Below are 24350 nucleotides of genomic sequence, written 5' to 3'. Positions count from 1 at the left end.
TGAGGTCATTGTGATAGTCAGAGAGAGCGTGTCGGAGATGGAGGTACCAGAAGAATTGTGATGTATGCAATTGGAATTCGGACTGAAGGTTCTGAAAGCAGCTAATGTACCCTTAACCCAAACATTCCCCATTTTTGTAATGCTAAGATTGTTCTACCAACGGAACCCCTCAAGGCCTGCCATCCGTGCTAGCCACCGGCAATCCCACAAAGAAGGTTTCCTTTGTAAATGGTTGTTTTCAGTCTGTCCAGCGCAGCACTGCCCTACAGCCCGAAATACCTCTTTTGTGGGTTTCAGGAGAATGTAAGTCCCATATAACAAGCCTGTCATCGCAATTTCTTCTTAGTAGACCGGGTTGTCCCACACCTTTGTAGCCAATGCCCTTCCATCTGCACCAGAATGTGTACAGATGGACTCCCTGTATTAGATTGTTTTCACACAAATATTAATGTGAGAAAATGGGGTGCTGGTTGAGGCGGAGCTCTAAGCCCATTCTCAAGCAGCAGACACAATCCCTGTCGGGTTGAACCACAGAAAGGCACTAAAATTAACCTGTGCTTAACTTGTTGGTAGACTTGACACAAAAGCAGTCAGGCTTAATTTAGAGGCAATATGTAAAGTATTCATGCAGCACTCAGACAACAATAAAGTAGATACACAACGCAAAAAAAAATCCACACCAATTTAGAAAAATGTAGTAACATTGTATACATTATTTGACACCAAACTAACAAAAACCCAATCAGTAGAACCGGAGATCTGCAATTTGAAAGATTTAAGGTATGTATCGTGACTAAAAGTACAAAGTGCCACTCACGGTTGTCTGGTTGTGCAAGACAGGTGAAATGAATGAAATGAAATGAAAATTATATTTGAATAGCGTATAGACTACCCTGAGGCCTCGCAGCGCTGATGGCTAGAATCGGAGAAACAAACAGGGCAGAGTGCTAACAGGTTGTTCCAAACAGGTGGGTTTTTAAAAGCTTTCTGAATGCCAGCAGATTATTATTCTTTCTGAGAGTGAGGGGCAGGGAATTCCAAATTTTACTAGCATCGGGCCTTGTTTATCTTATTTGAAGTGGCTAAATGTAATGAGCTGGAGCGCAGAGCTCTGTGGGGGAGATAGGGGGTGACTAAAGGATGCATTATAGCTGGACCAGTTCTCCAAATTGCTTTCTGGGTCAGAAACATAGCTTTAAACTGTATCCTCGCTGCAACAGGAAGCCAATGCAGCTTCCTGAGAGCGGGTTTGGCTGACTGCCAGCAAGGGATTTGGTAGAGCAGTCGAGCTGCACAGTTCTGTGTAACCTGCAGCTTATTGATTGTGGCCCTAGGGGCTCCCAAATAGAGAGCATTGCCATAGTCCAGGCGAGAGATTATCAAAGCCTGGACAATCATTCTCCTCGCCTGAAACGGAAGCAAAGGGAGGATCTTCCGGAGCATTCTCATCAAACCATTGCAGGTAGATGAGGTATTAGTGGCCTGAACCATAAAATCAAGGGAGCTATCCAACCAGACTCCCAGGCTCTTTATTTGTGTCTTGGGAGGGGGGAGGGGTCCCAGGCACTTTGGCCATGAGGGGGCAAGAATGTTAGGTGATGGATTACCTAATAACATGATTTCTGTTTTTCCCCCATTTAGTCTGAGGCAGGAGAGCTCCATCCATCTGGCCACTGCCTCCAAGCAGGGACCCAGAGAGCCAGATGACCCCTCAGCTTGGTTCAATGAGACCACAAGCTGGGTGTCGTCTGCATAGGTGACAATTCTGATGCCAAAAGGATGGACCAACTCCGCTAGGGGCCTCATATAAACATTAAAAAGTGTGGGGCTCAGGGCAGAGCCCTGAGGGGCCCCACAACTGAGTGGCTGCTTGGTAGAGACAGCCTTTCCCTCAAAGACCTGGAAAAAGAGGTCTTCCAGGAAGGAGGTCAGCCATATCAGAGCTGCGCCCGACACTCCCATGCCATTAAGGCGATGTAGTAAAATGGCATGGTTAACCGTGTCGAACGCAGCACTGAGATCTAACAAAATAATGGCGGCCGTCCCTCCCCGGTCCAGCACGATCCTCGTCTCCTCTGTTACAACCAATAAGGCTGTCTCAGTCCCATGTCTGAGATGTACACAGCAGGCTGAGATGTACACAGCAGGCTGTTGGACTCTAAGTACTCAGCTAAGATGTTGTTAATGTGTTTCTCAGCCAATTTGCTCATCCAGGGCAAAAGGGAGATAGGGCGGTAATTGGATAAATTGCCTTGGTCCAGATTGGGCTTTTTTAGAAGGGCCCTGACCATTGCACATTTCCATAATGTAGGAACTATGCCTGAGACAATCGAGCTGTTAATGACGTCGAGGATAACTGGACAGATCGAGTCAATGACTGAGGTAAGGAGTTGAGGAGATGGGTCCCCAGGGGAACCGGAGGTGACCTTGGGGATTATTTTATCCAAGGAGGCAGCATCCAGGGGGGTGAATTGTTCCAACGTGCAGGTGGCTGGGATAAAGGGACTCATAGTTGCGGCTGCATCTGACTCAGAGTTGTCGGAAACACAGGAGGCATAGATAGTCTGGATCTTTTGGTGGAAGAAGGTTGCTAAATTATTACAACGTGCAAGTGCTCCTTCTAAAGATACTGGTTCTTGAGGGGGGAGATCAGTGATTTGGCTATCTGAAAGATTTCCTTTGGTGAATTGGCAGCTGTATTGATTTTTGTTTCGTAAAAGAAAGCTTGTGCGGCCTTGATTTCGATCTTATAGAGCCTGATTTCCATTCTATATTCTATCTTCCGGTGCTGGGAGTGATCTCGTCTCCACATCCTTTCTAACCTGCGACAGGATTGTTTCATGTCCCTCAATTTGGGTGTGAACCATGTGGCTACTTTTTGCCTCTTTATGCCCTGCATGCGTTCCTTGGGGAGAACTAGATCAAGAGAGTTTTGGATCCAGTTGTTGAAGTTACTACTGGCAGTATTGGGGTTGGGGACCTTCACAGGTTTAAGGTCAGCAAGAGCAGACTCCCATTGAGTAGAGGAAAGTTTAGACCACTTTCTACCCCATTGTTTTTTGGGTTCTTGAATAGGTAGAGAGCCTCCCGTTACCCAGGTCAGAGGAATTAGATAATGGTCTGTCCAGGGCATGGGGAGAGGCAGTTCAGTGGTTAGAGTATCGATGTTACTAAACACATGATCCAGTAAATGACCCTTACTGTGTGTCGGGGAGAATTCTTTTTGTACCATATCAATCGCTTGAAGACTCAGCCGAAGATTATTAGTTGAGGGATCAAGAAGGTTGTCCAAATGTAAATTTAGGTCGCCCAGTACCGTGAAATTAGCCGACGTGAACGCTAGATTGGCAGCTAGGTCAACCAAGTTAGAAATAAACTGACCTAAGGCACCTGGTGGACGATAGACCAGGATACCCGAGAGGGTATTTATTGGGGAAAATTCTAGCGAGAAGGACATACTTTCACAGTCTGAGAGTGTAGTGGGAAAAATACGACACTTATATACATCTCTGTGAATAATGGCCAGACCGCCTCCTCTGCCAGTAGTACGATCGGCTCTTTTTAAAGTGTAGCCTTGCGGAATTGCCCATACAATAGCTGGGTCGGGTTCTAATTGAAGCCAAGTCTCCGTTAGGAAAAGAACATCAGGCTTAAATTCTTCTATTAGTAGGGCTATCTCAGTATGATGTTTAAGTAGTGATCTACAGTTTAGAAGGAACATCTTCCATAAACTATAAGTAGTATGTCTACCTGAGATGTTAGGTAATAGCTTCCAGTTGCAATATTTGCAATGGGTCGCAATGTCAGTAAGGCGCATAGAATGTAGGCATTTAGAGTTAACAGCAGGTCTTAACTCACATAGAAGTGAGGGTTCATAAGTAATTAAGCTCCCCGTGGCAGGGTCAGAGGTTACGGGCCCTGGGCACGGCTGGACGCAGACTGGCTTCTCTTAGGCGCCTCTTCGGCGCCTCCGCGGCATATCCGCTGCGCGACAGCATCATGTGCCCTAATATAGATTGGATTCCCAGGAAATCTGGATCGTCACCCTGCCAAGATGGCCGCCCGCTAATGGCACCACCAAGAAGTGCTCTGCACTGTTTTCTTCCTCCACAATAATCAGCACCAACTAGCTGCGGTGGAACGGGGAGTCAGCGCGCGACTAGGAAGTGCCCAAAACTATTTTAAAAGGTGAGTGACAAGTTTAGGCTGATCACAATGGAGAGTACGCCATAAATAAGTACCAGGTTAGTCCAGCTGAAAAAGTTACCTTTTAAAGTCTAGCGCAAAGAGTTCAGTTTGTGGTGCAGGAGGCCATAGGGACAGCATCACAGACGGTTGTTGCTATAGGGAAAAACACAGCCTAGGCATCGTGGGTGGCCATTGCTCTTGAGCGAAGATCCTGGTGGGCCTTGCGAATGGTCGTTGCTGGAGCTTTGCTTTGGCAATAGCTGCATATGCCAAAGAAACAATTGATGGATGGAATGCTGGACAATGCAAACATTCACCCCCAGTCACAAGGATCTGGGTTAAATTCATCATTCTTTTGCTCACCACACCACCCCAGTTTGGAACCAAGCATTTGCAAATCAGTCTTGACCCTGTTCCTTGTGGGAACAGTCCAGCCCGAACTGCCAAGCCAGGTCCTCCCTGGACTGGAAACAAGCATCCTGGGACTGGTTTCAGGGCATCACCATTCATCAGCCAGGCTAGCTTGAATCCAGTGGAATAGTGAGACCGGAACCCATGTCTAGGCATACCCTACCGACTTAGGGCAACATATGCAAAAGAAACAATTAATGGACGGAATGCTGACAATGCAAACATTCACCCCCAATCACAAGGATGTGGGTTAAATCCATCATTCTTTTGCTCACCACACCACCCCAGTTTGGACACAGCAATATGCAAATCAGTCTTGACCCTGTTCGTGTGGGTACAGTCCAGCCTGAACTGCCAAGCCAGGTCCTCCCTCGACCGGAAATAAGCATCCTTGGACCGGTGTCAGGGCATCACCCTTCATCAGCCAGGCCAGCTAGATTCCAGTGGTGTAGTGAGCATAGGACCCACAACTGGGCATACCCTTCTGTCACGGGGCCTCCGCCCCTAATACTGATAATATAACAAGGGACAAATGGTGGCATTTATCTGACAGCGGGGATTCTCTGCTCTCTCCACAGCCAGAGGAATCCCAAAACTGGTTTATCTCGCGGAGCCCCCATCAGGACACATACTCACCTACATCCGCGTGAGGTCCCTTTAACTCGGAGCTATCCTCGGAAGACCCCGCCCTCCGGTCAAGCGTCATCTACCCCGACCCAATTGAAGAGGAGCAATGAGAGGAAGAGAGGAAAGACTCCAGAAGACGCTGGGAGAGAACAGACGCCGAAAGCCAAGCCTGAGAGCAGGAGACGAGAACCGTTGGAGAAAACGCTCCGGTACTGCTGTTGACAGCCAAGGACAAACACCCAGAAGTGTCGGGAGAGCCGGGAGTCCAACGTTCCCACGCTCCACCAGCCATGCTCCAGTAGGAGCGTGGTCCTCACAGGTGCGTGCATGGTTTATGGGTGGGCCGGGAGGCAGGAGAAGGTTAGTGATAAAACATCAAGCAATTCCCCATGTCCCTGACCATTCCGACCACCCTCCCCTCTCACGTACACAACCCTAACAATCCCTTTTTTCTTTTGAGAGCACCGGGTGTTCTCTCACTCCTTTCCCCCTATGGTGAAGGTTAGGAAAGAGAACCTTCCACCAATGCTCTGTTTGTTTGTCTTTTTCTCTCGAGAGGAGCCTGGGTCCCGAAAATTCCCCATTGCACGCCAGAGCCACGAGAAACCAGAAGGCACGAAGAAGGGAATACCTGGGTAAGACGTGTTATCCCTGAAATAAACCCTGGCAACACCAGCCCGTCATATATATACAATAAAATCCTCTCAAACACCTATTGTTGGGGGCCTCACTCCTTTGACCCGCTCAACCCTTCCCACTTAGGTCGACATATGCAAGAAAACTATTGATGGACGGTGCTGCCAACCCCTGGTCCCCTTCTTTTTGGCCCCCTTCACTTGGCCCCCCCCCTCCTCCCTCCTGTTCAGTTAAAACACTTGGGATTATGCTTAACAATCAATTAACACTCCACTCACATATTAGTTCGGTGGTCTCCTCTTGTTTTTTTACACTTCGAGTGATTAGGAAGGTTGCTAGGTTTTTTTCTGCCCCTGCCTTAAAACTTATTTTAATGGCCATGGTCCTGTCAAAAATTGACTATGGCAATATTATCTATAATGGAGCCCCGGCCTATGCTGTGCAGCGACTGCAGCTGATACAGAACCAGGCTGCCCGACTGGTCTTTGGACTATCAAGGTCCCACCATTCGACCCCACTACTCCTTCATTGGCTCCCTATAAAACAGCGAGCCAAGTTTAAATTAGGGTGTTTAACTTTCCAAGCAAGAGCGGGGACTGCCCCTGCTTTTATCAATTCGGCAATCTCCTCCTATGTCCCCACTAGAGATCTTCGCTCTTCAAGCTTGGCCTTACTAACCACGCCTCGATTTAGAAAGAAGCGGGCGGGGGGGCAGAAGTTTGCGGTACTTGCACCTTCCTTTTGGAATGATCTCCCCCTACCGTTAAGACTCTCCCCCTCCTATATGGAGTTTCGGAGGTCGTTAAAAACATTATTATTTCAGCAGGCTTTTGGCACTTAGCTCTCTTTTCTTTATTCTCTTGTAGGGACCTTACCAGCGCCATGAAACTGTTTCAGTGTACGTGCGCTTTATAAGTGTTTTTAAATTCAAATTCATGGACAGAATGATGGACATTGCAAACATTCACACCCAGTCACAAGGATCTGGGTTAAATTAATCATTATTTTGCTCACCACACCACCCCACTTAGGACCCAACCATATGCAAATCAGCCTTGACCCTGTTCCTTGTGGGAACAGTCCAGCCCGAACTGCCAAGACAGATCTTCACTGGACCGGAAGAAAGAATCCTAGGACCGGTTTCAGGGCACCATCGTTTATCAGCCAGGCTAGCTTGAATCCAGTGGTATAGTGAGCACGGGACCCACGTCTGGGCATATCCTTCCCACTTAGGGCAACATATGCAAAAGAAACAAATGATGGACAGAATGCTGAACAATGCAAACATTCATCCCCAGTCACAAGGATCTGAGTTAAATCCATCATTATTTTGCTCACCACACCACCCCAGTTTGGACCCAGCCATATGCAAATCAGTCTTGACCCTGTTTCTTGTGGGAACAGTTCAGCCTGAATTGCCACGCCAGGTCCTCCCTGGACTGGGAAAAAGCATCCTGGGACCAGTTTCAGGGCATCACCCTTCATCAGCCAGACTAGCTTGAATCCAGTAGTGTAGTGAGCATGGGACCCCCGTCAGGGCATACCCTTCCCACTTAGGGCGACTTATGCAAAAGAAACAATTGATGAATGGTATACTGGAAAATGCAAACATTCACCCTCAGTCACAAGATTCTTGGTTATATCCATCATTCTCTTGCTCACCACACCACCCCAGTTTGGACCCAGCCATATGCAAATCATTCTTGACCCTGTTCTTTGTGGGAACAGTCCAGCCTGAACTGCCTCATACTGGAATGGCATGGGTACCAAAAACACGATGGATTTAGGCCCAGATATCTCTACTGGGGTGAATTTATGACTTTGTTCTGCAGTCTATCCATCAATTGTTCTTTTGGCATTTGTCACCTGAGTGGGACGGGTATGCCTAGCCATGGGTCCCGTGCTCTCCATGCCACTGGAGTCAAGCTATCCTGGCCAATGAGGGATGAAACCCTGAAAGCGGTCCTAGGATGCTTGTTTCCAGTCCAGGGAGGACTTGGCCTGGCAGTTCAGGCTGGACTGTTCCCATTGGGCGCAGGGTCAAGACTGATTTGCATATGGCTGGGTCCAAACTGGAATGGCATGGTGAGCAAAACAACGATGGATTTAGGCCCAGATCTCTGTACTGGGGTGAATGTATGACATTGTTCTGCATTCTGTCCATCAATTGTTTTTGCATTTGTCACACCGAGTGGGATGGGTATGCCTAGACTTGGGTCCCGTGATCTCCATGCCACTGGAGTCAAGCTATTCTGGCTGATGAGAGATTAAACCTTGAAACCGGTCCTAGGATGCTTGACCGTCTTGGTTTGCTCTGAAGCGGTCGCTCCCCACGCTCCCTGACCTTCCTGACTCTGCAGCGCCACTCTTCCTGACTCTGCTGCTAATTAATTATTCATTCACTGAGCTCGCATTGCCAGTAACATTTCATAGCGCCTGGTGTAGTAGCCTGTTATCGTAGCGCTCGCTGATAATTATTATCTGTGATTTGCTCATTGGTGGTTATTGTCATTGTTGCACTGCTTGCATCGCCTGCAATATTATTTGTGCCTGATTGTGCCGCTACCACTGCCCAGATCATAGCGCTATTCAGGCTGTGCCCCTGTTTCGCTTTCTGTTTGTGCTGCCATTTTGTTGTTGTGATTCCTGGCCAGTCTCTCCTCCCCGCTCCCGCCTCCCAGCTGACCCTCCCTCCCACTAATAGAAAAGGCTTGTCCCTTCTGGACTAGCGCTGTGACCGTCTTGGTTTGCTCTGAAGCGGTCGCTCCCCACGCTCCCTGACCTTCGTGACTCTGCAGCACCACTCTCCTCCTTGCTGCCTGGTATCGTTGCGCTTGCTGCTGCTAATTAATTATTCATTCACTGAGCTTGCATTGCCTGTAACATTTCATAGCGCCTGGTGTAGTAGCCTGTTATCGTAGTGCTCGCTGATAATTATTATCTGTGATTTGCTCATTGGTGGTTATTGTCATTGTTGCACTGCTTGCATCGCCTGCAATATTATTTGTGCCTGATTGTGCCGCTACCACTGCCCAGATCATAGCGCTATTCAGGCTGTGCCCCTGTTTCGCTTTCTGTTTGTGCTGCCATTTTGTTGTTGTGATTCCTGGCCAGTCTCTCCTCCCCGCTCCCGCCTCCCAGCTGACCCTCCCTCCCACTAATAGAAAAGACTTGTCCCTTCTGGACTAGCGCTGTGACCGTCTTGGTTTGCTCTGAAGCGGTCGCTCCCCACGCTCCCTGACCTTCCTGACTCTGCAGCGCCACTCTCCTCCTTGCTGCCTGGTATCGTTGCGCTTGCTGCTGCTAATTAATTATTCATTCACTGAGCTCGCATTGCCTGTAACATTTCATAGCGCCCGGTGTAGTAGCCTGTTATTGTAGCGCTCGCTGATAATTATTATCTGTGATTTGCTCATTGGTGGTTATTGTCATTGTTGCACTGCTTGCATCGCCTGCAATATTATTTGTGCCTGATTGTGCTGCTACCACTGCCCAGATCATAGCGCTATTCAGGCTGTGCCCCTGTTTCGCTTTCTGTTTGTGCTGCCATTCTGTTGTTGTGATTCCTGGCCAGTCTCTCCTCCCCGCTCCCGCCTCCCAGCTGACCCTCCCTCGCCCGCCCCCCCACTATCCACTTATGCCAGATGCACTTGCGCGCAGCGTTCATGCGCAGCGGTCGCGCCCTATGCGCGCTGAAGGTGCGCCAATGGTAAGCCCGTCTACGCCCGTCCGCGCCTGGACCGCGCCCAGCGCCAGACCCCCTGGCCCCCGCAAAACCTACTCCTCCCGCTTAACGTACGACGCTGCAACACTCTCAGCCCTTAACCCCGGCCGACCACCAAACTGCTACCAAGCCATCCCAGGACACACCCATGGACCCTTCACCTGCCACTCCTGCAAGTTCGACTGCATCAAGACCAACACCAAATCCACAAACTCCAAACAGAGCTCCGACACTAACCACCTGAAGTGCATCCTGCTCAACACCCGCTCGGTCCACAGACACGCCATTGAACTTTGGAACCTACTCGACACCACATCGCCGGACGTTGCCTTTCTTACAGAAACCTGGATGAACGCCTCATCAACGCCCGACATCGCCATAGCCATCCCTGACGGCTACAAGATCATCCGAAAGGACCGCATCAACCAAACAGGAGGAGGCATCGCCATTGTTCATAAGAACACCATCCGCATCACGACCAGCTCCGATGACAACCTCACAGCCGCCAAACACCTCCACTTCCAGATCCACACCGACCCCAAGACTACACTCAGAGGCACCCTCATCTACAGACCTCCAGGACCTCGCACACAATTCAGCGAAGACATCACTGACTTCATCAGCCCACACGCCATCCCCTCCGAGGACTACATTCTACTGGGAGACCTCAACTTCCACCTGGAAAAGAAAAACGACAGCAACACCACCACCCTTCTGGACAACCTCGCCAATCTCTGACTCAAACAACTTATAGACACCCCCACCCACTATGGCGGGCACACGCTCGACCCAATATTCACCTCCAGCAAGCACATCTCCTTCAATCACACCACAACTCTTCATTGGACGGACCATAGCTGCGTTCACTTCAACTACAAAAAGACTACGACCCACAACCACCCACAACCAATTCCCCGCAGAAACTGGAAAAAAATCACCCCTGACCAGCTCTTCACATCGCTTCACCAAAACCCTCCTGCTACCTCATCGGACCCAAACCTTGAGGCCGCCAATCTCACACAATGGATCACCCACAGCGCAGACGAATTAGCACCCTTGAAAAAACATCAAATCAAACAAGGTAGCAAAAAAGCCCCCTGGTTCAACGATGACCTTAAGAAATCCAAGAAAATCTGTCGCACCCTCGAGAAAGCCTGGAGAAAAAACCCAAACACTGACAACCTGGCCACCTTCAAAAACGCCACCCGCAAACACCACCAACTGATCCGATCCACCAGGAAATCAGCATTCAAGGATCGACTTGACAACAACGCCCACAACAGCAAGGAACTATTCATCATCGTCAAAGAATTTACCAACCCCGCCGCCGGCACCAACGACATCACTCTCTCCCAAGACCTTTGCGATTTCCTAGCCTCATTCTTCCACAACAAAATCGCCGACATACATAACAGCTTTGAAAACCAGCCCGGAGACCAATCCACCCTGCCCACATCCAAACCAAAACGCCCCTCCAACAACCTTTGCGCCTGGAACCCAATCACCACTGAAGACACCATCCGCCTGATGAACTCCATCCACTCAGGATCGCCAACCGACCCATGTCCCCACCACATTTTCAACAAAGCAAACTCCATTATCGCACCCCATCTCCGAGACGTCATCAACTGCTCCCTCAACTCCGCTACCTTCCCAGAAAGCTGGAAACACGCCGAACTCAGCGCCCTCCTGAAGAAACCCACAGCAGACCCCACTGAACTTAAGAACTACCGCCCCATCTCGCTCCTTCCATTCCCTGCCAAAGTCATTGAAAAAGCTGTCAACAGTCAGCTCGCCGTCTTCCTCGAATCCAACAAATCCCTCGACCCTTCACAGGCCGGCTTCCGAGCCAAACACAGCACCGAGACCGCCCTCATCGCAGCAACAGACGACATTCGAACACTACTGGACAACGGAGAAACAGCTGCCCTCATCCTACTCGACCTCTCTGCAGCCTTCGACACAGTCTGCCATAGCACCCTTATACAACGCCTCAGCAACGTCGGAATACAAGGAAAAGCATTGGACTGGATCATCTCGTTCCTCGCCGGAAGAACCCAGAGAGTCCGCCTCCCCCCTTTTAAATCAGAGGCCACCGAAGTCATCTGCGGCGTACCACAAGGATCATCACTCAGCCCCACCCTCTTCAACGTATACATGAGTACCCTCGCATCCATTGGTCGCCAACACAACCTCAACATCATCTCCTACGCAGACGACTCACAGCTGATCCTCTCCCTCACCAAAGACCCAAACACCGCCAAAACCAACCTACACAAAGGGATGAAAGAAGTAGCCGAATGGATGAAGAACAGCCGTTTAAAACTGAACTCAGACAAAATGGAAGTCCTCATCTTAGGATCATCCCCCTCCGCCTGGGACGAATCTTGGTGGCCACTGGCCTAGGGAAACGCACCCACACCCACGGACCATGCACGTAACCTAGGCTTCATCCTGGACTCCTCCCTCTCGATGAACAGACAAGTCAACGCCGTCTCATCATCATGCTTCAACATCCTACGTATGCTCAAAAAAATCTTCCATTGGATCCCCACCGAAATAAGAAATACGGTCACCCATGCACTGGTCACAAGCCGACTGGATTACGGAAACACCCTTTACGCCGGAACCACAGCCAAACTACAGAAAAAACTCCAACGCATTCAAAATGCCTCAGCCAGACTCATAATATACATCCCCGCCAAGCTCACATTTCCAGTCACCTGAAAGACCTCCACTGGCTCCCTGTCAACAAGAGAATAACATTCCGTCTCCTCACCCACGCACACAAAGCCCTCTACGACCTAGGACCCGAATGCCTCAACACGCGCCTGTCCTTCTACACCCCCACCCGCCAACTACGATCGTCCAATCATGCCCTTGCCGCAATTCCACGCATCCATAGATCCACCATGGGAGGAAAATCCTTCTCCTACTAAGCGGCCAAAACCTGGAACTCTCTCCCCACCCACCTCCGCCTTACCCAGAACCACCTCTCCTTCAGAAAACAACTAAAAACTTGGATATTCGATAAGTAACCCCCCCCCCCCTCAAGCACCTTGAGACCCTCTGGGTGAGTAGTGCGCTATACAAATGCTAAACTTGACTTGACTTGTTTCCAGTCCAGGGAGGACCTGGCCTGGCAATTCGGACTGGACTGTTCCCATTGGGCGCAGAGTCAAGTCTGATTTGCATATGGCTGGGTCCAAACTGGAATTGCATGGTGAGCAAAAAACGATGGATTTAGGCCTGGATCTCCGTACTGGGGTGAATGTTTGACATTGTTCTACATTTTGTCCATCAATTGTTGTTTTTACATTTTTCACCCTGAGTGGGACGGGTATGTCCAGACGTGGGTCCCGTGCTCTCCCTACCACTAGAGTCAAGCTATCCTGGTTGATGAGGGGTGAAACCCTGAAATCGGTCCTAGGAAGCTTGTTTCCCATCCAGGGAGGACCTGGCTGGGCAGTTCGTGCTGAACTGTTCCCATTGGGCGCAGGGTCAAGTCTAATTTGCATATGACTGGGTTGAAACTGTAATGGAAAGGGGAGCAAAAAACAATGGCCCAGATATCTGTACTGGGGTGAATGTATGACATTGTTCTGCATTCTGTCCATCAATTGTTGTTTTTGCATTTGGCAATTGCTGCAGGCTGTTGATCCGGTAGCACGATGGGCAGGTCTCATGTTGCCGGTCATTGCTGTCGGTCACTGTAGCGTGAAGAGTCGGGTTCACCAAAGCTTTCTGTTGGGGGTAGGTGTAGGTGCAAGATTTTGGTGTATGCAGGCCTGTTCGTGATCGAGAAGAGCTCAAAACTTCAGGATTCCTCTTTTTCTTCTAGAAGGAGGCCCACTGATGCCATTCCAAAGGGTCCAGGACCTGAGGGGTACTTCTTTGGGATCAGGAACTCACTGCAGCAGGCCTCAGGCAGGTCCAGTTGGAAGTCCTGGTGGTTCCAGTACAGCCGGTCAGCTGCTGAGTGGCAACTGGAGCTTGTTGTTTCCCTGTAGCTCAGAACCGGAGGTCAGACGGCTGACCCTGGGAGTCACTTCAGCCCAGGATGAATGGTGCAGGGACAGTATTCCTTCTCAGACAGCAGGGCAAGCCTCAAGCAGCAGGGTCGTCTTCTAACAGCAAGGTAGTCCTCCAGCAGAAGGACAGTCCTTCTTCTCTAGTATCCACAGGTCAAGGTGTGTACTAAAGAGTGGGCCTGAGGGTCCCCTTTTAATATCTGGTGCCCTCTTAGAGGCGGAAGAAACTTCTTAATTCTTCACCTGACAGAGGTGTCTGGAATTTCTTGCTTCCCTTTCTTGATCCCAGTCTGTCTGAAGGCACAGTAGACTAGTGTGATGTCCTTTGTGTGTAAACTTAGTCAGGGTCTTTGAAGTGCAAGGGCGATAGGTGACAGCTCCGCCCCTCTCATCAATTCAGGATGGCCAACACACTGACCCTCTATTGGATGGCTGTCTACAAGGAATACACAAATACCAACTGCCAACTACAGCAATTCATGTGACCCAAGAAACAGGCTGCAGGCACCAAATGGTTAGGAGAAGAAAACGCCAACTTTCTAAATACAGCATTGTTAGAATTGTGACTTAAAATCCAACTTTATCTTTGAAGAGGGTTTTAAATTACAATTAGTCGGACACCAAACATGATATTCTTACCTACTCCTAAGCAAAGGTTATCACTTATTAAGTGTAATAAGGTAACACAGTGTTATCCTATGGGAGATGTAGGCCTTGCAATAATGAAAAACGAATTGAAGAGTTTTTTCACTATCAGGACATGTAAAACTTAAAGTACATGTCCAAATTTTAAATATAATGCACCTTGCCTGATGTGCTTCTTAAGGCCAACCCGGAATGTAATTTATATGAATTTAAATGGATGGTTTAGGCCTGGTAAAATGTTTATTTTCCCAGGTTGAAATGGTAGTTTACAATTGCACCCCCAGGCTACAATGGGCAGGCCTGACACAGGTTTTCAAGGGCTACTTAAGTGGGTGGCACAAAAAGTGCTGCCGGCCCTCTAGCAGCATGTAATATACCACCTCATGGTAATTGGGTGTGACAATTGTACAAGGTTTTCAGGGTGAGGACAAGCACTATAGCACTGGTACGCAGTGGTAGAATGGGCAGAGACTTAGAGGCATCAAAAACGGATTCAGCAGAATAGGAGGAGTGAAGGCAAAAGATTTGAGGGAAAACCACGGCAAGGATGTCAGGTCTAACAATTACTCTCTCACAGGGGGAATACCAAAGCTACTGCCAGACTGGGATGCCTATTGTAAGGGAATGATTCAGAAATGTAGACATTTATCTAACTAGAAATAACAATATGTGTACATAGCACAGTATGAACCTGTGATTAGGGTTGACAGATACACAATGCCACCTGGCAACACTATATAGGAAAAGGCCTCCAAAAGACTTGGCCGTCCATACTCAAACAGTAATATCAGTCTGGAGGGAGACAATAGCATACTTGGGATATACTCAGAGAGAAAACTCTGTTATGGGATAGAGGCGCACTGGCAGATTTTAGGAAATTAGAAGGGTTTACCAGCTAATTGGTTTTTCAAAATTGAAAGACTCGTCGGCTGACAGAGACACGATCTCCTTGAGACCATCAGGGAAGAGTACCAACTGGCAGATTCCAAAACGTATGAATATTTACAGGTTAAACACACCCTGGCTTCATACATTAAAAAAGAGCCAATACTGGAAGAATCCATGCACCTAGATGGTTAACTAAACAAAATATTTAAAAAAAATATAGAATGGACAACATATCGAATTCAAAATATAGAATGGACATAATATCGAATGGACATAATATAGTGGTTAATAATATCGAAATGCAGGTAAGTAATATCAATTGTCAAAATATCGAAGTACATAATATAGGCATTAAAATATATCGAATTTTTAATAATATCGATTTTTTTAAAGTGTTTTGTATGTTAGTATATGTGTTAAAAGTGTATTTCATTTTTGTAATGTATGTTTCTTTTTTTTAAAGTAATGAATTTTATGTTATTTAATTTTTGCGTAATTTAATTCCATAGCAGGTTGTGGGTTTATAGGGGAATAGGGTGGGAAGTAATTTAATTATAGTAAATTAAATAATAATTTTTTTTGAATTAATAATTATTTTTTCTTTAATTTTGCATTTTAGTTCTGTAGCGGGTTGTAGGTTTATAGGGGAATAGGTTGGGAAGTAATTTAATTGTAATTAAGTAAATATTTATTTTAATTTGTATTGATAATTAATTAATTGTTAATAATTACTAATTGGTAATGAATTTGTATTAATTGGTCATTAATTGTTATTAATTGATGAATTGATAATTATATTAATTGTATTAATTTATTATTCGGAACAGGTTGTGGGTTTATAGGGGAATAGGGTGGGAAGTAATTTAATTGTAATTAAGTAATTATTGAAATTATTTTGTGTATTGATAATTAATGTATTGTTAATTAATTATTAATTGGTATTTTCTTTCATTACTTATTACATTTTGGTATTAATTTGTTGTTAATTAATTATTAATAGGTAATTAATGTTTAATAAATAATATTTATTCGTATTTATAATTAATTATTTATTAAATATGTTGTAATTGGTAATTAATTTCAATTACCTTTTTATTGGTATTGATAAAAAATGTTTTAAATTGAAATATTAAATCATTGCTTTTCCTACTGTTGCACTCACTGGAGTGGGAATAGTAATTGTTACCCCTACGCTATCCAACGCTTTCCCTACTGTTGCACTCACTGGAGTTGTAATGGTAATTTTTACCCTCCCGCTATCCAACGCTTTCCCTACTATTGCTTTCTCTGGAGTGGGAAAAGTAATTTTTACCCTTACGCAATCCAACGCTTTCCCTATTGTTGCACTCACTGGAGTGGGAATAGTAATTTTTACCCTTATGCTATCCAACGCTTTCCCTACTATTGCACTCTCTGGAGTGGGAATAGTAATTTTTACCCCTACGCTATCCAACGCTTTCCCTAATGTTGCACTCACTGGAGTGGTAATAGTAATTTTTACCCTCCTGCTATCTAACACTTTCCTACTGATGCACTCACTGGAGTGGGAATAGTAAATTTTACCCTCCCGCTATCCTTTGCTAAAAATATTGTTTTTTTAAAATATTAAGTTAATATATATACGTATTAAAAAATAAAAATGCATGTTTCTTTTTTTAAGTTACATTAATTATTTATAAATTTTAAGGTTATTTAAGTATTTTTAAGTATGCTTTATTTAATTATATTTAATATTTTATTAATTTTACATTACTTTTAATACATTAAAAAAATTAGATATTTTTAACAACTATATTATTTACAACAATATTTTGGATTTAATATTTTTGTACTTACCTGTTTGTAGATAGGAATTCGATATTTTGGCATTCTATATTTTGTCCACGATATTTTTGGAGGTCGATATTTTCCTCCTCGATATTCTAACAGTGATCCACCTAGATGTTAGAATACTAACTCACATGCTGACCAAAGGTGCTATATCATTTATCATTGGTGTACAAAAAGATAATGAATAACTCGCCTGATGTCCTTGGGAAAATTAAAGCTCACTGAGAAGTGGATGTGGAGGAATTTGAGGAGGAGGGGGAGTGGGAAGAGGCTTGGAGGGCCCCACGAGATTTCACAATAGGATATGGGTTCGACTTCTGTATAGATCCTCTTACTCTAGAATATTCCTACACAAAATGGGAAAAAAATTCTTAGAAATGTGTGTAAGAGGCTTCAACCAAGTGGCCTCCAAAATATTTGAAGTTGTGGATGGCAAATTGTTGCAAATAGAAACTGTGCCACTGCCAGACGTTGGAATGCAAATGAGTTGCCAGTCCTCAATGACTGGAAGAAAGATATTGATTGGTGTAGGCCCGCAGAAAAGTGGTGTACAAGGGGAGGGGATGCTCTAAGATATGGGAGAAAAGATATGATGCATGGAGATCCTTCCAAGAACTATGAGTATTTGCATAGGGGGACACAATGTCTAGCACAGACCCATAAGCGATCAAGTGGTGGATGAGGAGAAATGAAGCAATGTCTCACTGTATTCTGCAGACAGGTTGAAGACTCTAGTGAAATTGAAGTATATGGTTGTTAGTGATGAACCGTTATTTTTATTGTCAGTCTATAAATACCAGATAAAATTATATTTGCTTAAAAAAGAAAATAGTACACATATAGCATGATTATTTTAGCAGAAAGGATCAAATTCCTAGAAAGAAAACTGGACAGTCCGAAAAGAACAAGGAAAAGAGAAACGGTAAAATTATACATCCTTGTTTCAAGCATTTAGTGACAGTGATTTTCTTTAATGATATCATCATTCAACGATACACTAACTAGGGTATCTCTATGTAAGCCCATTATCAGTTGTAAAAGGGGAGCTAGAATACCCGATTATTTTGCAATTTAATCCACAGTCTAATACTGTCTACTTTACCGAAAGCTAGATCAGTGTATGAAATCTGTGAATAGTGGTTGATGTTTAGCAGAATTTTTTTCTCCCAATATCTGCAGTGCTATACAGTTACCAACAAGGTGATTGGTGGTAAAGTAATGTTGTGAATCAGGAAGAAATGAGACTTGAAACACCCACACCTAGAGAGAACAGGAAGCAAACACACACACTCCTGAACATCTGGAAGGTAGAAACAAGGGGGTCGATTAGGATGGCGGATGGATTGCCCCCGATGGGCTGGCGGTAGCCACCGCCGGCCCGACGGGGGCAGTCCGTCCGCCACCCTCACAGAAAAGACCCCCCGCCACATTAGGATGGCTGGGGGGTCCGCAGCAGACGGCAAGACTGTCCGCCGCTTTTCCGCCAGTCGCCTTCACGACCGGCGGAAAAAGTGCTTACATATGGTGGTGGTGTCTGCGAGAAACCGCCAACCATATTACGATGCCGGCGGTCATATGCCTGGAAAGGCATACGGTATTTGCTTTGGGGGCCCGTTGCGGGCCCCCAGGGTGAAGGGGGGTGGGGGGTGCACATGGGGGGTACCCATGGTACCCCCATGCGTTTCAAAGTACAACATGGCAGGCACAGCGCGGTGCCTGTCATGTTGTGCTTTGAAATGCACAACATGCATTTTCAGCATTGTGGCGGGCGGTGCTTTCAGCACCGCCCGCCGCAATGTTAAAAATGCAGGTGCTTCCTAATTTGACACACGGGACCTCCGCCCCTGTGGCGGACGGTCCCTTCCTACAACAGGATGGCGGATGGACTTTGTCCGTCCGCCATCCTAATCGACCCCAAGGTTCGGGATAAAGCAAAACCGTTTAAAGACATATAATTTCAAGAGAACAGCAAGAAGGTTACTGGATATAAGGGAATTTCAGTTTTGGAGAACAGGTTGATAAAATATAGGGAAAAGACTAGCGCATTTTAACAAGTGTTAGTTCCAGTTTGGGGGCATGGCTTGAGCACCATGCTGCATAGCGGGGCCTTCTTGAGCACCACTGGAGCTGCCACCGTGTCGGCACACAGAGCCCCACAGAGCTTCTGCCCTGATCTACGGTTTGGGGGCCTCTTAGTGCCCCGGTAGGCATTCAGCGCAGTCCCGGCAGTGGTGTGTTTTTGCTCCATCTGCAGGATCATCACAAGGATGACAGGCAGCTCCCAAAACTACGCCGCCCGAGGGATTCTTTCTTCTGGAACTCTAAGAACTGCACGGAGGACCTAGGAGCCAGTGCAAACTTATGTACCTTGGTCGGGTGAGTCAGGGGATTTTTGCTGCAGTACTTCCCCCCACAGATTTCATAGATCTTGGGCATCCTCAATTTTGAAGCACCAAAGTGCCTTGTATGGTATTGGAAGTGTATGGGTGTTGGTGATGAACCATTATTTTTAATTCTCAGTTTAAAAACCAAATAAAAATATATTAGCATTCATAAGCACACCTGTTCATAAATCCCCAAAGACCATGTCCTAACTGACACACATGGCAGCCCTGTCGTAATTCCCCTCGTCAAAGTATTTTGTTGAAACCATAGTCTTTGTCCCTATTGACATTAAGCCTAAATTCAATAAAACTGGGAGTGGGGATGTCTGGTAACATTACACGAGTGGCTTGGCCTTCAGTAGCTCACACTGATTTTGACTGATCAGAAGTAGCTCTCACTACAGAAAAGGTTGGAAAGCCCTGTTTTACCCAAACCGCATTGTGTATACTATATAGTGACAAGCTGTCACTTATTGATTCTCGGCTCTCACCCTGATCACTTTATAGTGTATATTTGATGTGTCTCACAAGTGTCTTATAGTTACACTTTATTTTGATGTTTTACGAATGCCTCAAGGCATAAATGTTTCTTAATTACTTTTTTTTTTAAGTCCTTAGAGATTTGGGGTTTGGGTTGGGGATGCTAGATAATTTCAATGTTTGTTTTCTTGGCATTGTTGCAAAAATGTGTTGCATTCTCTTATATGTTCACTGATAGTATCGCTTTCCCTTTGGACCAGATGTTCGGATAAAGTTTATTCATATTGATGTTATTTCTTATGTTTTTTATGGCCTTACACATATTGGTCCCAATTGTTCCATGTTAATAATATAATCTGTGTTCTTTCATGAATTTATATTGTATTTCCCATGCCTGTATTGATATCATTTGATCAGGAGTTTCATCTTGATAGCTTCTCACGCTTGTTCAGATGTTTGGCTGGCAGCTTCATCCCATTTCAAGGACTTTTTTGCTCACTATGTTGCTGGTGCGGTGTGTTTCCCTGCGTTCCATCTGTCACACAGAAGTTCCCATAGCCTCATAGGTTCACATTTCATCCCTTAGGGTTGTTCCTCTCTTTTTGCGGAGAGGATTCTTGAGTTTACTTTCTTTGGTTCTTTTCCCTTCCTTTTCTTCCCCTTTTCCTCACTTCCTCAACCTTTCCCCTGTGCCATGGGACTCACCCCTTTAAGCTCAGATGATGTCAGTTAACAGCCCTTTGTTTTGGGCATCACCGCTCAAATCTCTGCAATAATGCACCTCTCTTTTCTAAGACGCCTGATCTGAAAGTAATATTTCTCAATGTTAATGGCTTAAAACACCCAGTGAAACATAGTAAAACTCTAGACTACTGCACTGGCCTCAATGGAAATGTAGTTTGCCTCCAAGAAACTAAATATGGTCACAAACACGCCCTTTCCCTTCGCACTGGCCTGCTGCCCTGTGATTTTATAAACGAATGGCGTAATTACACTCATTACAAATGATCTGGCCTTTCTATAATTGCAGTGGAGCAGGATGCTGAGGGCAAATGATCTGTAGCCAGACTATTACATAGTGATGGTGATGGAGCGAGATACAGAAGATTTTTTGTGTATCTCATTCAGATCAATCACCCCCAAAACAAAGTAATATATTAATTTTGTTTGCTGTGCATTAACCAAAACACACACATTACATGTGGGAAATGCTTTGCACTAACAGGTTTGATTAACATATTAATTAGTGATGTAAACGCATGTTTAATCTATTTTGTGCATTTAAGTGGTGTAATAATGCATATCTGTGTGGTAATGTGCATTGTGCATTTGCATGTTGCTTTTCTGCTTTATTTGTAATGGCTTGCAGTGACTACCAGATGGAAATGGTTTGCAGACGAATTGGCAAAATATTGCACAAAACAAGATTGTTCTTTGAATCAGACATGGGTGAAGAAAGACACTTTTTTCCAATATTACATGCTTACTAACAGTAGAAACATGGGAAGAAGTGAGGAAAGTGCAGGATCAGGCAAGTGATGAGGAAAAGGTAACATGGGTAAGAGAAGGTTGCACAGAAAAAGAAGAGAATGATGTTTGGGCCTACCAAGATGAAAGAGCTGTTATGCCCAATAGTATGTTTGCCCATTTTGCACACATGTATTATGGACAGGCACACACAGATAGGGAAACTGATCTTGCCAATAAAGTTATCAGTCTGATTTGTGAAATACTGAGCACTAAAAAGAAACTGTATTGTGCCTATTGTCCAGAAGCTTCTGGAATTGGTGAACAGGTGAATGGCACAATGAAAATCAAATTAGCAAAAATGTGTGATTCCACTGTCTTGAACTGGCTAGATGTGTTGCCCCTAGTTCTAGTGACCATGAGAAATACAAATGGTACAAGGACATATTTAAATATGTACAAGGTACTAATGGGACAGGGAATGAGAAAAACACATATACCTGGTCAACAAGACAGGCCACTGAGAAATGGACTGCAGATTTTGGATACAGATTCAGAATCAGGTGCTAAGCAACCAGAAGCTGGTAACACAAGAGAAACAGACTGTAAAACTGGTGATTTAAGACCAACAGACTGTGAGAGTGTACAGCATGGTGTAAGACTTAATGATTTTTCACCTGACAACGATTTAGAAAGTACTGCAGAACTAAGACAACAGACACAGAGACCAAATCTGAAGTACAAGTCACTGAAATGGACATATATGGCACTTCCTGATATACAAGAGGAAGCGGATAGCCAGGAAAGTCTGAGAGTGACTGTACGAGAGGTGGTCAAAGAAGAAGAAAATTCAGAAATACTGATAGTTATCTTATCTGACACTAGAGGAGGCAAGGATGATCAGGAAAATCCAAACAAAGACTGTGAACTCATAGATAGGGATGATTTACGCATGAATTCAGGGATTACTTAAAGTGACCATAACAGTATTACAGAAAACAATTATGGGTTTAGCACACAAGATGAAGACGATTTCTTTTGATGAACCATTTCCAAGTAGTTAAAATAAAAGAAGGGGCAAAGGACTGAAAGTCATTCAAGTGTGGAAACACACTTTGTACAGACAGTACATATTTAGTAGATTAGATTTATAGGATAACTTAGATACCATAGTAAATATAACATGTTTTGCTTTAGGTATAAGATGTGTTTATGTTGTATCATTTTTTTTCCTAATGAGACTGTCAACAATGTACCAATAGTTGCCACCAGTAGATAGAATTGCAGTTCATAAGGATAAGTACATTTTAGATGTAGAACTAAAGATAACATTTTTGTCGAGAACAAGGGAAATGAGAAAGAATTTTCTGAACTAACAAAAATTATTGAGAAGAAGTGTCTGATCGAATAACATTTAGTGGAAAATATGGTGATGATTCACAAATCGTTCAAGGTATTCAGGATTTGTGATCATCAAAGGATGGAATTGATTGAGCGAGATACAGAAGATTTTTTGTGTATCTCATTCAGATCAATCACCCCCAAAACAAAGTAATATATTAATTTTGTTTGCTGTGCATTAACCAAAACACACACATTACATGTGGGAAATTCTTTGCACTAACAGGTTTGATTAACATATTAATTAGTGATGTAAAACGCATGTTTAATCTATTTTGTGCATTTAAGTGGTGTAATAATGCATGTCTGTGTCGTAATGTGCATTGTGCAATTGCATGTTGCTTTTCTGCTTTATTTTTAATGGCTTGCAGTGTGATGCTGTTCTGCTAGGTAACAGTTTTAAAGGGTAAATATTAACACTGGTGGTTGGGGGGACAGAAAGCACTTAAATTCTGTGTATTTACATTTTCTTTTTCTGTTTATCGTAGTTTTGGTGGGTTGCTAATTCCAAAATGGCTTCGCTTTCCCCGGTTCTGCGCACTAGAAAGGCTTACATCATTTTGCTGAGAGAAAGCTTGTCTATGCTCTGTCTTCACTGAAAACATTTTGCACCTTCAGCTGACTATATTCGAGGACATTTTGATATGAACGCTGGTGAGTGGATGTGGGCCAAAATGATAACCACGAGAACAGCTGAATGTCTGCCAAGGCCAAAAGACAAATGCCTTCAAAAAATGACCACGTGGAAACAGCTGAATCACTGAAAATGAACATTTAAAAAGGCCTGTGAGGAACAGGAACTGTCGAACGTTTATTATTCAGTTTGCAAACAAAGTTATTCACGGACAACCTGGAAGTTTGAGAAATGCATGGACAGTCGAATTTGTATCTGTCAGCTTTTTAATCAGCAAGTTAATCATGGACATCCTGAAAATTAACAAATAAATTGTCGATTAGCGAACATCCTGAAAGCTAATAATTGCAATGTCATGACCAATCAGAGAAAGGAAACCGGAAAGTGTTGAAACATTTGAGGGTAGAGAGCCAGAAAATACAGTATGAATATCAGAGCAAAATTGGGGTTTAATGTCATTGGAGCTGATCGCAGAGGGAGATGCTCTTTGCACTGCAGCTGTTTGCAGAGATGCTGGGAGCCTGAAACTATGCCAGACTGCTCACTGATAAACCCCTGTAGGTTGGAGATTCGTGTCGGAACACTAAGCCTGGGTGAGGCTGCGTCCGAGGAGGCTTGGTTAGTAAGTATTGTTGGGGTTTTAGAGATGCTGGGTAGGCAGGTTTTAGTGTAGAAATCTTTAGAATTAAATGCATGTTTAACTATGGTTTCTCTGATCTTTTCATGCAGAATTTCACTTTCAGTTGCATTGACCAAGGTTTGATGTTTTATTTAGAGAATTATGTAATTAATGTGAACCTGAGTTTTCTCTTCATGATTTTTATTAAACAGTTTTCTTGATTTATTTCCTGAATAAATAGCAATGCTCAGTGAGAATTAATAATGACAGAATAAATGCTAATTTTCTTTTATGCAAATTAATTACATAAAATCTTTGAAATGATTTCAGGTGTTTGTGATTCTTTAGAGTCAATTATTTATGCAAATCAATGTATTCTTGTAGT

This window comes from Lissotriton helveticus, chromosome 9 (genome assembly GCF_964261635.1).
Source record: "Lissotriton helveticus chromosome 9, aLisHel1.1, whole genome shotgun sequence".
Lineage (NCBI taxonomy): Eukaryota > Metazoa > Chordata > Amphibia > Caudata > Salamandridae > Lissotriton > Lissotriton helveticus.
This window is presented reverse-complemented; position numbering follows the sequence as displayed.